Raw genomic sequence first — 12388 nt, forward strand, 5'->3', positions numbered from 1 at the left:
CGAAATCAATTAATATGGAACGTTTTTAATCAATAAGAACGGGACATTTCAGTTGGTATCAGAGCTGGTATAACGACGTCCATGTGTGGCGGGTTAGTCATAAAGGAGGTTCTCACAGTGTTACCTGTGACGAAGCATTGGCTCTTACTCCTTGCGATCCCTTACGAGGGTTGGCAGTAGCCGAGAGGCAGGCCCTAAAATCAGTATCTGAGGTACACTCAGAGGTCACCAGGCGGTTAGCTGGGAAGGCACTGGGTGGGACGGTGGTTGTCCCCAACTGTATTTCAGTTGGTATCCGAGCGTTGGTCTTAGAGAACTAGAAAATTTGCATTAGTGTGTCTTATCGAGTTTGTTAGGATACATTAGTGAGTCTGGACTTCGACCGTGTTTTCTTTAAAAATGATTGCTTAACATTTTTGTTGGAAACTATATATTATTAACATGTATATATTATGTGATATATTAATCTCTTAATATGTTTGATATTGTGTGATAGATGTCTACCTCTAGCACAAATCCCATTGACTCACCTAATAATAACGAAGAGTTGAATATATATTGGACTGATTCACAAGTTCTCGAAGAAGAACCGGAAGAAGAATCAGAACCGGAAGAAGAATCAGAACCGGAAGAAGAGGAACCGGAGGAGGAAATAGAACCGGTGGGGGAAATAATAAAACGGTTAAGTAAAAGAAAATCCTCAACCAACCGACCAAGGTTAATTATGGTCAATGGTGTTTCCGCCAAGGAAGCAAAATATTGGGAGGATTACCAATTCTCCGATGAATCGGATTCCGACGAGAATTCCGATGATGTTATAGAAATTACCCCAACTGAATTTAAAAAGGCAAAAGAAAATAATAAGGGAAAGGGCATAAAAATAGAGAAATCTAATTCCAACCCCGATGAACTTTTTATGTATCGTCAAACCCCGAAGCCCTTAAGTTGTAACAATGACCCGGGAACCTCTAAACCACCAGGTTTTTCTAAACCGTTGTGGAAAACGACAGCTCGTATTAGGGGAACATCATATATCCCTAGAAACTTGGCAAAACGAACCAAAACCGAAGAAGAAGAAACGAGCGAGTCGGAATAAGATAGTTGTATTCGTGTGGTGTAATATATGTAATATAGTATGGTTATGCTTTATGATATATGTAAAAATTGCTTGTATTAATAAGTATTTTTTTTTTATGAATCTAACTCTTGTCTATTTTACAGTATAAAAACACAAAATGGATAGACAACCCAATATTTTAAGAGACCTACCCGGAGACATGATTGATGAAATCTTGTCTAGAGTCGGTCAGAATTCTTCGGCACAAGTATTTACGGCGAAATCAGTTTGTAAGACATTCGAAGAACGTTCCAAAAATGTCTTGGTTTATAAGAGACTTTCGTTTGAAAGATGGGGGATATCACATTGGGAAACCCATAAGTTACGATGTGTTTACTTTGACGCATATATTGCGGGGAACCCAAATGCTATTTTACGCAACGGGTTAAGAAATTATTTTGACTCAATGTATCCGAATATAGGACTTCATGATTTAGAAAAAGCGGCTAACATGCAACATAAAGATGCATGCTATGCTTACGGGTTAGTAATGTTCGCTTCTCACCAAAGTGAGAAAAAGAACATCGAGCTACAACTATTAAACAAAACGTTCCCACAAGTGACGGAGTCAGTAATTGGGGTAAGAAATGATGTTTTTAGGTTATTACGAGACTGTTGGTCATTACGTAACCCTCGTCCCTTTGACGACATTACAACACGCTGTCTTATCAACGGCCATAACGGTTATGTTCCACAAGACCAAGGATGGGAAGTAGTCCTAGTAAAACCAGAATGCATGACTTGTTTCTGGACGTATGAATTACGTGTCTTTATTGCCTTTGCTGAACGACTTGTGTACTAGCTAGAATTATCTTCACAACTATCTTGTATCAAAGTTATTGTGTGCTATATTTCATGCTTTATGTAAAATAAGCGGTATTGTAAGTTTGTAAAATATTGTATAAAAGTTTGAACGCGAAATATTATTATAATCAGTTTTTCATATAGAATTGTAGTAGTTGAATTGTATATTAACTACTAAGTATAAACTTAACGGGTAGGTACTACCCGAATTTAAACTTATAAAACGCTAATATGAAGAAAAAGCTTTTATAAATGAGTTCATATTATGCTACGAAATACTATTAACTACTCTTAATATTCTGTATGATTAACTTGTTCCATTTGACTATTTTGAAGGAAATGGCACCGACTACTCGACACATCGTGAATATGAATGAAGAGGAATTCCGTACTTTTCTAGCTTCAAACATAGCCGCAGTACAGGCTGCGCTACATACCAACAATAACCTTGGATCTAGCAGTACAGGAAATCATGTAGGATGCACCTACAAAGAATTCACTGCCTGCAAACCTTTGGAATTTGATGGAACCGAAGGACCGATCGAATTGAAACGGTGTACCGAGAAGTTTGAATCGGTGTTTGCCATAAGTAAGTGTACTGAAGAGGACAAAGTGAAGTACGCTACGCATACCTTCACAGGTTCTGCGTTAACATGGTGGAATACCTATCTAGAGCAAGTGGGATAAGATGATGCGTACGCACTACCGTGGTCAGCATTCAAGCACTTGATGAACGAGAAGTACCGTCCCAGAACCGAGGTCAATAAGCTCAAGACAGAACTTAGAGGGTTACGAACCCAAGGATTTGATATTACCACGTACGAAAGACGATTCACAGAATTATGCCTATTGTGTCCGGGAGCATTCGAAGATGAGGAAGAGAAGATCGACGCGTTTGTGAAAGGATTACCGAAAAGAATCCAAGAAGATATAAGTTCACACGAGCCCACCTCCATACAACAGGCATGTAGAATGGCTCACAAACTAGTGAACCAGATTGAAGAAAGAATTGAAGAACAGACTGCTAAAGAGGCCAATGTGAAGCAAGTCAAAAGAAAGTGGGAGGAAAACGGTGATAAGAATCACCAATACAACAACAACAGCAATTACAATAATAATCGCAACAATTATCTCAACAATCGCAACATCAATGGCAACTACAACAAACGGCCCAACAACAACAACAACAACAACAACAACAACAACAACAACGACAACGACAACAACAACAACAACAACAACAACAACAACAACAACAACAACAACAACAACTACAACAATCATCCCAGCAACAATAACAACCGCAACAACAACAACAATCAGAAGCAGCTATGCCAAAGGTGTGAAAAGTATCACTCGGGGTTCTGCACAAAATTTTGCAACAAGTGTAAAAGAAATGGTCATAGCGCGGCGAAGTGTGAGGTCTACGGACCAGGGGTTAACAGAACGAAAGGAACAAATGGTGTCGGAACGAGTAATGGCGGAGCAAGTAGTGTCGGAGCAAGTTATGCCAATATAGTTTGTTATAAATGTGGAAAACCGGGCCACATTATTAGAAATTGCCCGAACCAGGAGAACACGAATGGACAAGGCCGCGGAAGAGTTTTCAATATTAATGCGGCAGAAGCACAGGAAGACCCGGAGCTTGTTACAGGTACGTTTCTTATTGACAATAAATCTGCTTACATTTTATTTGATTCGGGTGCGGATAGAAGCTATATGAGTAGAGATTTTTGTGCTAAATTAAGTTATCCATTGACGCTGTTGGATAGTAAATTTTTACTCGAATTAGCAAACGGTAAATTAATTTCAGCAGATAATATATGCCGGAATCGAGAAATTAAACTGGGTAGCGAAATATTTAAGATTGATTTGATACCAGTAGAGTTAGGGAGTTTTGATGTAATAGTTGGCATGGACTGGCTGAAGAAGGTGAAAGCAGAGATCGTATGTTATAAAAATGCAATTCGTATTATACGAGAAGAAGGAGAACCCTTAATGGTGTACGGAGAAAAGGGCAACATGAAGCTACATCTTATTAGTAATTTGAAGGCACAAAAACTAATAAGAAAAGGTTGCTATGCTGTTCTAGCACACGTCGAGAAAGTACAAACTGAAGAAAAGAGCATCAATGATGTTCCCGTCGCAAAAGAATTTCCCGATGTATTTCCGAAAGAATTACCGGGACTACCTCCATATCGATCTGTTGAATTTCAAATAGATCTTGTACCAGGAGCTGTACCAATAGCTCGTGCTCCTTATAGACTCGCACCCAGCGAGATGAAAGAACTGCAAAGCCAATTACAAGAACTTTTAGAGCGTGGTTTCATTCGACCAAGCACATCACCGTGGGGAGCTCCTGTTTTGTTTGTCAAGAAGAAAGATGGTACATTCAGGTTGTGTATCGACTACAGAGAGTTGAACAAACTTACCATCAAGAACCGCTACCCACTACCAAAAATCGATGACTTATTTGATCTACTACAAAGCTCGTCTGTTTATTCAAAGATTGACTTACGTTCCGGGTATCATCAAATGCGGGTGAAAGAAGATGATATTCCAAAGACTGCTTTCAGAACATGTTACGGTCATTACGAGTTTATGGTCATGCCGTTTGGTTTAACTAATGCACCAGCTGTGTTCATGGACCTTATGAATCGAGTGTATGGACCATACCTTGACAAGTTTGTCATTGTTTTCATTGATGACACACTTATTTACTCAAAGAATGAACAAGAACACGGTGAACATTTGAGAAAGTTGTTAGAAGTATTGAGGAAGGAAGAATTGTACGCTAAATTTTTAAAGTGTGCATTTTGGGTGGAAGAAGTTCAATTCCTCGGTCACATAGTGAACAAAGAAGGTATCCAGGTGGACCCGGCAAAGATAGACACTGTTGAAAAGTGGGAAACCCCGAAAACTCCGAATTACATACGCCAGTTTTTAGGACTAGTTGGTTACTACAGAAGGTTCATCCAAGACTTTTCCAGAATAGCAAAACCCTTGACTGCATTAACGCATAAAGGGAAGAAATTTGAATGGAAGGATGAACAAGATAAAGCGTTTCAGTTATTGAAGAAAAAGCTAACTACGGCACCTATATTGTCATTGCCTGAAGGGAATGATGATTTTGTGATTTATTGTGACGCATCAAAGCAAGGTCTCGGTTATGTATTAATGCAACGAACGAAGGTGATTGCTTATGAGTCTAGACAATTGAAGATTCACGAACAAAATTATACGACGCATGATTTGGAATTAGGCGCGGTTGTTTTTGCATTAAAGACTTGGAGGCACTACTTATATGGGGTCAAAAGTATTATATATACCGACCACAAATGTCTTCAGCACATATTTAATCAGAAACAACTGAATATGAGGCAGCGTAGGTGGATTGAATTGTTGAATAATTACGACTTTGAGATTCGTTACCACCCGGGGAAGGCAAATGTGGTAGCCGACGCCTTGAGTAGAAAGGACAGAGAACCCATTCGAGTAAAATCTATGAATATAATGATTCACACTAACCTTACTACTCAAATAAAGGAGGCGCAACAAGGAGTTTTAAAAGAGGGAAATTTAAAGGATGAAATACCCAAAGGATCGGAGAAGCATCTTAATATTTGGGAAGACGGAACCCGGTATAGGGCTGAAAGGATTTGGGTAGCAAAATTTGGAGATATGAGAGAAATGGTACTTAGAGAAGCTCATAAAACCAGATACTCAATACATCCTGGAATGGGGAAGATGTACAAGGATCTCAAGAAACATTTTTGGTGACCGGGTATGAAAGCCGATGTTGCTAAATACGTAGGAGAATGTTTGACGTGTTCTAAGGTCAAAGCTGAGCATCAGAAACCATCAGGTCTACTTCAACAACCCGAAATCCCGGAATGGAAATGGGAAAACATTACCATGGATTTCATCACTAAATTGCCAAGGACTGCAAGTGGTTTTGATACTATTTGGGTAATAGTTGATCGTCTCACCAAATCAGCACACTTCCTGCCAATAAGAGAAGATGACAAGATGGAGAAATTAGCACGACTGTATTTGAAGGAAGTCGTCTCCAGACATGGAATACCAATCTCTATTATCTCTGATAGGGATGGCAGATTTATTTCAAGATTCTGGCAGACATTACAGCAAGCATTAGGAACTCGTCTAGACATGAGTACTGCCTATCATCCACAAACTGATGGGCAGAGTGAAAGAACGATTCAAACGCTTGAAGACATGCTACGAGCATGTGTTATTGATTTCGGAAACAGTTGGGATCGACATCTACCGTTAGCAGAATTTTCCTACAACAAAAGCTACCATTCAAGCATTGAGATGGCACCGTTTGAAGCACTTTATGGTAGAAAGTGCAGGTCTCCGATTTGTTGGAGTGAAGTGGGGGATAGAAAGATTACGAGTCCGGAGATAATACAAGAAACTACCGAGAAGATCATCCAAATTCAACAACGGTTGAAGACCGCCCAAAGTCGACAAAAGAGCTATGCTGACATTAAAAGAAAAGATATAGAATTTGAAATTGGAGAGATGGTTATGCTTAAAGTTGCACCTTGGAAAGACGTTGTTCGATTTGGTAAATGAGGGAAATTAAATCCAAGGTATATTGGACCATTCAAGATTATTGATCGTGTCGGACTAGTAGCTTACCGACTTGAATTACCTCAACAACTCGCGGCTGTACATAACACTTTCCACGTCTCGAATTTGAAGAAATGTTTTGCTAAAGAAGATCTCACTATTCCATTAGATGAAATCTAAATCAACGAAAAACTTCAATTCATTGAAGAACCCGTCGAAATAATGGATCGTGAGGTTAAGAGACTTAAACAAAACAAGATACCGATTGTTAAGGTTCGATGGAATGCTCGTAGAGAACCCGAGTTCACCTGGGAGTGTGAAGATCAGATGAAGAAGAAATACCCGCATTTATTTCCAGAAGATACGTCAACACCTCCAACTGCTTAAAATTTCGGGACGAAATTTATTTAACGGGTAGGTACTGTAGTGACCCGAACTTTTACATGTTTATATATATTAAATGAAATTGTTATTTACATGATTAAGTGTTTCCAACATGTTAAGCAATCAAACTTGTTAAGACTTGATTAATTGAAATAGGTTTCATATAGACAATTGACCACCCAAGTTGACCGGTGATTCAAGAACGTTAAAACTTGTAAAAATTATACGATGACATATATATGGTTATATATATAGTTAACATGATTTTATTATAAGTATGTATCTCATTAGGTATTTTAACAATGAGTTATATACATAAAAATGAGACTATTAATTTAAGAAACTCGAAAACGATATATATAACGATTATCGTTATAACAACGTCTTACTAGGTACATATGAATCATATTAACATATTGATACACTTGGTTAATTATGTTAAATGATAAGTAAAATATATTATTAAGTGTATTAATAATGAAATACATATGTAAAAATAAGACTACTAACTTAATGATTTCGAAACGAGACATATATGTAACGATTATCGTTGTAACGACATTTAACTGTATATATATCATACTAAGATATATTATATATCATAATATCATGATAATATAACAATTTAACATCTCATTTGTTATAATAAACAATGGGTTAACAACATTCAACAAGATTGTTAACCTAAAGGTTTCAAAACAACATTTACATGTAACGACTAACGATGACTTAACGACTCAGTTAAAATGTATATACATGTAGTATTTTAATATGTATTCATACACTTTTGAAAGACTTCAAGATACTTATCAAAATACTTCTACTTAACAAAAATGCTTACAATTACATCCTCGTTCAGTTTCATCAATAATTCTACTCGTATGCACCCGTATTCGTACTCGTACAATACACAGCTTTTAGATGTATGTACTATTGGTATATACACTCCAATGATCATCTCTTAGCAGCCCATGTGAGTCACCTAACACATTTGGGAACCATCATTTGGAAACTAGCATGAAATATCTCATAAAATTACAAAAATATGAGTAATCATTCATGACTTATTTACATGAAAACAAAATTACATATCCTTTATATCTAATCCATACACCAACGACCAAAAACACCTACAAACACTTTCATTCTTCAATTTTCTTCATCTAATTGATCTCTCTCAAGTTCTATCTTTAAGTTCTAAGTGTTCTTCATAAATTCCAAAAGTTCTAGTTTCATAAAATCAAGAATACTTCCAAGATTGCAAGTTTACTTCCAAGTTTTCTAAATCCATTCCAAGTAATCATCCAAGATCAAGAAACCTTTGTTACTTACAGTAGGTAATCTTTCTAATACAAGGTAATAATCATATTCAAACTTTAATTCAATTTCTATAACTATAACAATCTTATTTCGAGTGGAAATCTTACTTGAAATTGTTTTCGCGTCATGATTCTGCTTCAAGAACTTTCAAGCCATCCAAGGATCCTTTGAAGCTAGATTTATTTTTCTCATTTCCAGTAGGTTTATTCAAGGAACTTGAGGTAGTAATGATGTTCATAACATCATTCGATTCATACATATAAAGCTATCTTATTCGAAGGTTTAAACTTGTAATCACTAGAACATAGTTTAGTTAATTCTAAACTTGTTCGCAAATAAAAGTTAATCCTTCTAACTTGACTTTTAAAATCAACTAAACACATGTTCTATATCTATATGATATGCTAACTTAATGATTTAAAACCTGGAAACACGAAAAACACCGTAAAACCGGATTTACGCCGTCATAGTAACACCGCGGGCTGTTTTGGGTTAGTTAATTAAAAACTATGATAAACTTTGATTTAAAAGTTATTATTCTGGGAAAATGATTTTTATTATGAACATGAAACTATATCCAAAAATTATGGTTAAACTCAAAGTGGAAGTATGTTTTCTAAAATGGTCATCTAGACGTCGTTCTTTTGACTGAAATGACTACCTTTATAAAAACGACTTGTAACTTATTTTTCCGACTATAAACCTATACTTTTTCTGTTTAGATTCATAAAATAGAGTTCAATATGAAACCATAGCAATTTGATTCACTCAAAACGGATTTAAAATGAAGAAGTTATGGGTAAAACAAGATTGGATAATTTTTCTCATTTTAGCTACGTGAAAATTGGTAACAAATCTATTCCAACCATAACTCAATCAACTTGTATTGTATATTATGTAATCTTGAGATACCATAGACACATATACAATGTTTCGACATATCATGTCGATACATCTTTATATATTTTGGAACAACCATACACACTCTATATGTGAATGTTGGAATTAGCTATACAGGGTTGAGGTTGATTCCAAAATATATATAGTTTGAGTTGTGATCAATACTGAAATACGTATACACTGGGTCGTGGATTGATTCAAGATAATATTTATCGATTTATTTCTGTACATCTAACTGTGGACAACTAGTTGTAGGTTACTAACGAGGATAGCTGACTTAATAAACTTAAAACATCAAAATATATTAAAAGTGTTGTAAATATATTTTGAACATACTTTGATATGTATGTATATATTGTTATAGGTTCGTGAATCAACCAGTAGCCAAGTCTTACTTCCCGACGAAGTAAAAATCTGTGAAAGTGAGTTATAGTCCCACTTTTAAAATCTAATATTTTTGGGATGAGAATACATGCAGGTTTTATAAATGATTTACAAAATAGACACAAGTACGTGAAACTACATTCTATGGTTGAATTATCGAAATCGAATATGCCCCTTTTTATTAAGTCTGGTAATCTAAGAATTAGGGAACAGACACCCTAATTGACGCGAATTCTAAAGATAGATCTATTGAGCCTAACAAACCCCATCCAAAGTACCGGATGCTTTAGTACTTCGAAATTTATATCATATCTGAAGGGTGTCCCGGAATGATGGGGATATTCTTATATATGCATCTTGTTAATGTCGGTTACCAGGTGTTCACCATATGAATGATTTTTATCTCTATGTATGGGATGTGTATTGAAATATGAAATCTTGTGGTCTATTGTTACAATTTGATATATATAGGTTAAACCTATAACTCACCAACATTTTTTGTTGACATTTAAAGCATGTTTATTCTCAGGTGAATACTAAGAGCTTCCGCTGTTGCATACTAAAATAAGGACAAGATTTGAAGTCCATGTTTGTATGATATTGTGTAAAAACTGCATTCAAGAAACTGATTTCAATGTAACATATTTGTATTGTAAACCATTATGTAATGGTCGTGTGTAAACAGGATATTTTAGATTATCATTATTTGATAATCTACGTAAAGCTTTTTAAACCTTTATTTATGAAATAAAGGTTATGGTTTGTTTTAAAATGAATGCAGTCTTTGAAAAACGTCTCATATAGAGGTCAAAACCTCGCAACGAAATTAATTAATATGGAACATTTTTAATCAATAAGAATGGGACATTTCAATGCTTCTATTGAACTAAGACTACCCAGAAAACATGAAATTGTGAAACTTCCTGGATCTGAGAGTTTTTCTGGTAGTTTATTCAACAGTACTGCAGAACAATTAGCATTCATAGTAACAGCCGAGAGTTCTTCCATTTTCTTTCTATTTGTGATTAGATCTTTCAAGAATTTAGCATATCTTGGCATTCCTGAAATCACATCAATGAAAGGAAGATTTACATTTATTTGTTTAAACATATCCAAAAATTTGGATTGCTCGGCTTCAAGTCTTTCTTTTCTCATTTTACTTGGGTAAGGAAGTGGTGGTTGGTATGGTTTAACATAAGGTTTTGCCTTAACTGTGTTATCTTCATTAACCTTTTCAACTACCGGTTCTGTTTCCTTATCTTGCTCAGGTTGTGGTGCCTGTGTAGTAGGAATAGAGTCATCAGAATTTACAGGTATTTTAGGTGGTTTAAGTGTAATCCCACTTCTTGTGGTAATGGCTTTAGCTGTTTCATTCCGGGGGTTAGCATTTGTATCGCTAGGTAGACTTCCCGGTTTTCTTTCACCTATCAACCTTGCTAGGTTACTTACTTCTTGTTCCAGATTTTGGGTTGAAGCTTGTTGATTTCTAAATGCTTGAGCATTTTTTTCATTGGTTTGTTTATGAGATGTGAAAAACTGCGTTTGAGATTCAACTAGCTTCGACATCATGTCTTCTAAATTTGGATTTTTATCATCGGTTTGTGGTGGTTTATTTTGAAAAATAGGTCTTTGCTGGTTGTAAGTATTATTAGATGCTTGTTGATTGCTAGGACCTTGTTGATTGTTGTATGGAACATTTTGGTTATAATTCTGGTTTTGATTGTAGTTTGGTCTTGGTGGTTGATAATTATTCTGATAATTATTTCCAGGCCTTTGGTTCATGTATGAAACATTCTCTCTTTGTTCCATTGTTTGTTCAATACTGAGACAATCTTTTGTCAAATGTGGTCCTCCACACTGTTCACAACTAATTCGTGTTGCGTGAATATCTTTAGTCATCTTTTCCATTCGTCTCTCGAAAGCATCTATCTTTACGGAAATGGAATTAAAGTCATGGCTAGAATCGGCTCTAGCCGCTTTAGATGATCTAACGATATCTTTTTCTTGATGCCACTCATGTGAGTGGGAAGCAGTGTTATCAATAATTTTGTAAGCTTCAGTTGCGGTTTTCTTCATACTGGAACCACCAGCTGCTATGTCGATGTCTTTTCTTGTAGTAATGTCGCATCTTTGATAGAATATTTGTACTATTTGATAAGTGTCTAAACCATGTTGAGGACATCCTCTTAACAACTTTTCAAATCTTGTCCACGCCTCATATAGAGTTTCATTTGGCTTCTGTGTGAACGTAACAATTTCTCCTTGAAGTCTCACGGCTTTAGATGCCGGAAAGAATTGTTTAAGAAATTTTTCAACTAAAACATCCCATGTATCAATTGCCCCTTCAGGTAACGATTCTAACCAATCTTTGGCTTCTCCCTTTAAAGTCCAGGGAAATAACATGAGATATATCTGTTCATCCTCAACTTTTCTAATCTTAAATAGAGTACAAATCCTATTAAAGGTTCGAAGATATTCATTTGGATCTTCCTTTGGCGCACCACTAAATTGGCATTGATTAGTTACCATGTGTAGGATTTGTCCTTTGATTTCATAATCTGGCGCATTAATGTCTGGTTGAGTAATGGCATGACCTTGGCCAGTGCGTTTAGCCCTCATTCGGTCTTCCATACTTAGAGGTTCCAGATTTTCCATGATTGAATTTGTTCAATCTGAATCACTAGAGGATTCTGACTTAATGGTTTCTTCCTCGACAATCTCTGGATGAGTGATTTGTGGTTCAGGAGGAATGATTAGTAGTTCAAGATCTCTGAATTATCCCTGAATATCCTCCGGATTCTCAATTGTGAGGTCAGGTTAAAAAAATGGATTATCGGAAATTTGAATTGGAGTACTTGGTCGACTAGATGACGATTCAAAAGA

The 12388-nt window shown here is 36.0% G+C and overlaps 1 non-coding gene across 1 annotated transcript; it reads left to right on the plus strand.

Moving 5' to 3' along the window:
• The first annotated feature begins 11669 nt into the window (after nucleotides 1-11669).
• LOC139845825 (small nucleolar RNA R71) lies at nucleotides 11670-11776 on the plus strand. The gene has a single exon (XR_011758581.1). It is a non-coding gene; the product is annotated as a small nucleolar RNA R71 (small nucleolar RNA).
• The last annotated feature ends 612 nt before the right edge of the window (nucleotides 11777-12388 follow it).

This window comes from Rutidosis leptorrhynchoides, chromosome 4 (genome assembly GCF_046630445.1).
Source record: "Rutidosis leptorrhynchoides isolate AG116_Rl617_1_P2 chromosome 4, CSIRO_AGI_Rlap_v1, whole genome shotgun sequence".
Lineage (NCBI taxonomy): Eukaryota > Viridiplantae > Streptophyta > Magnoliopsida > Asterales > Asteraceae > Rutidosis > Rutidosis leptorrhynchoides.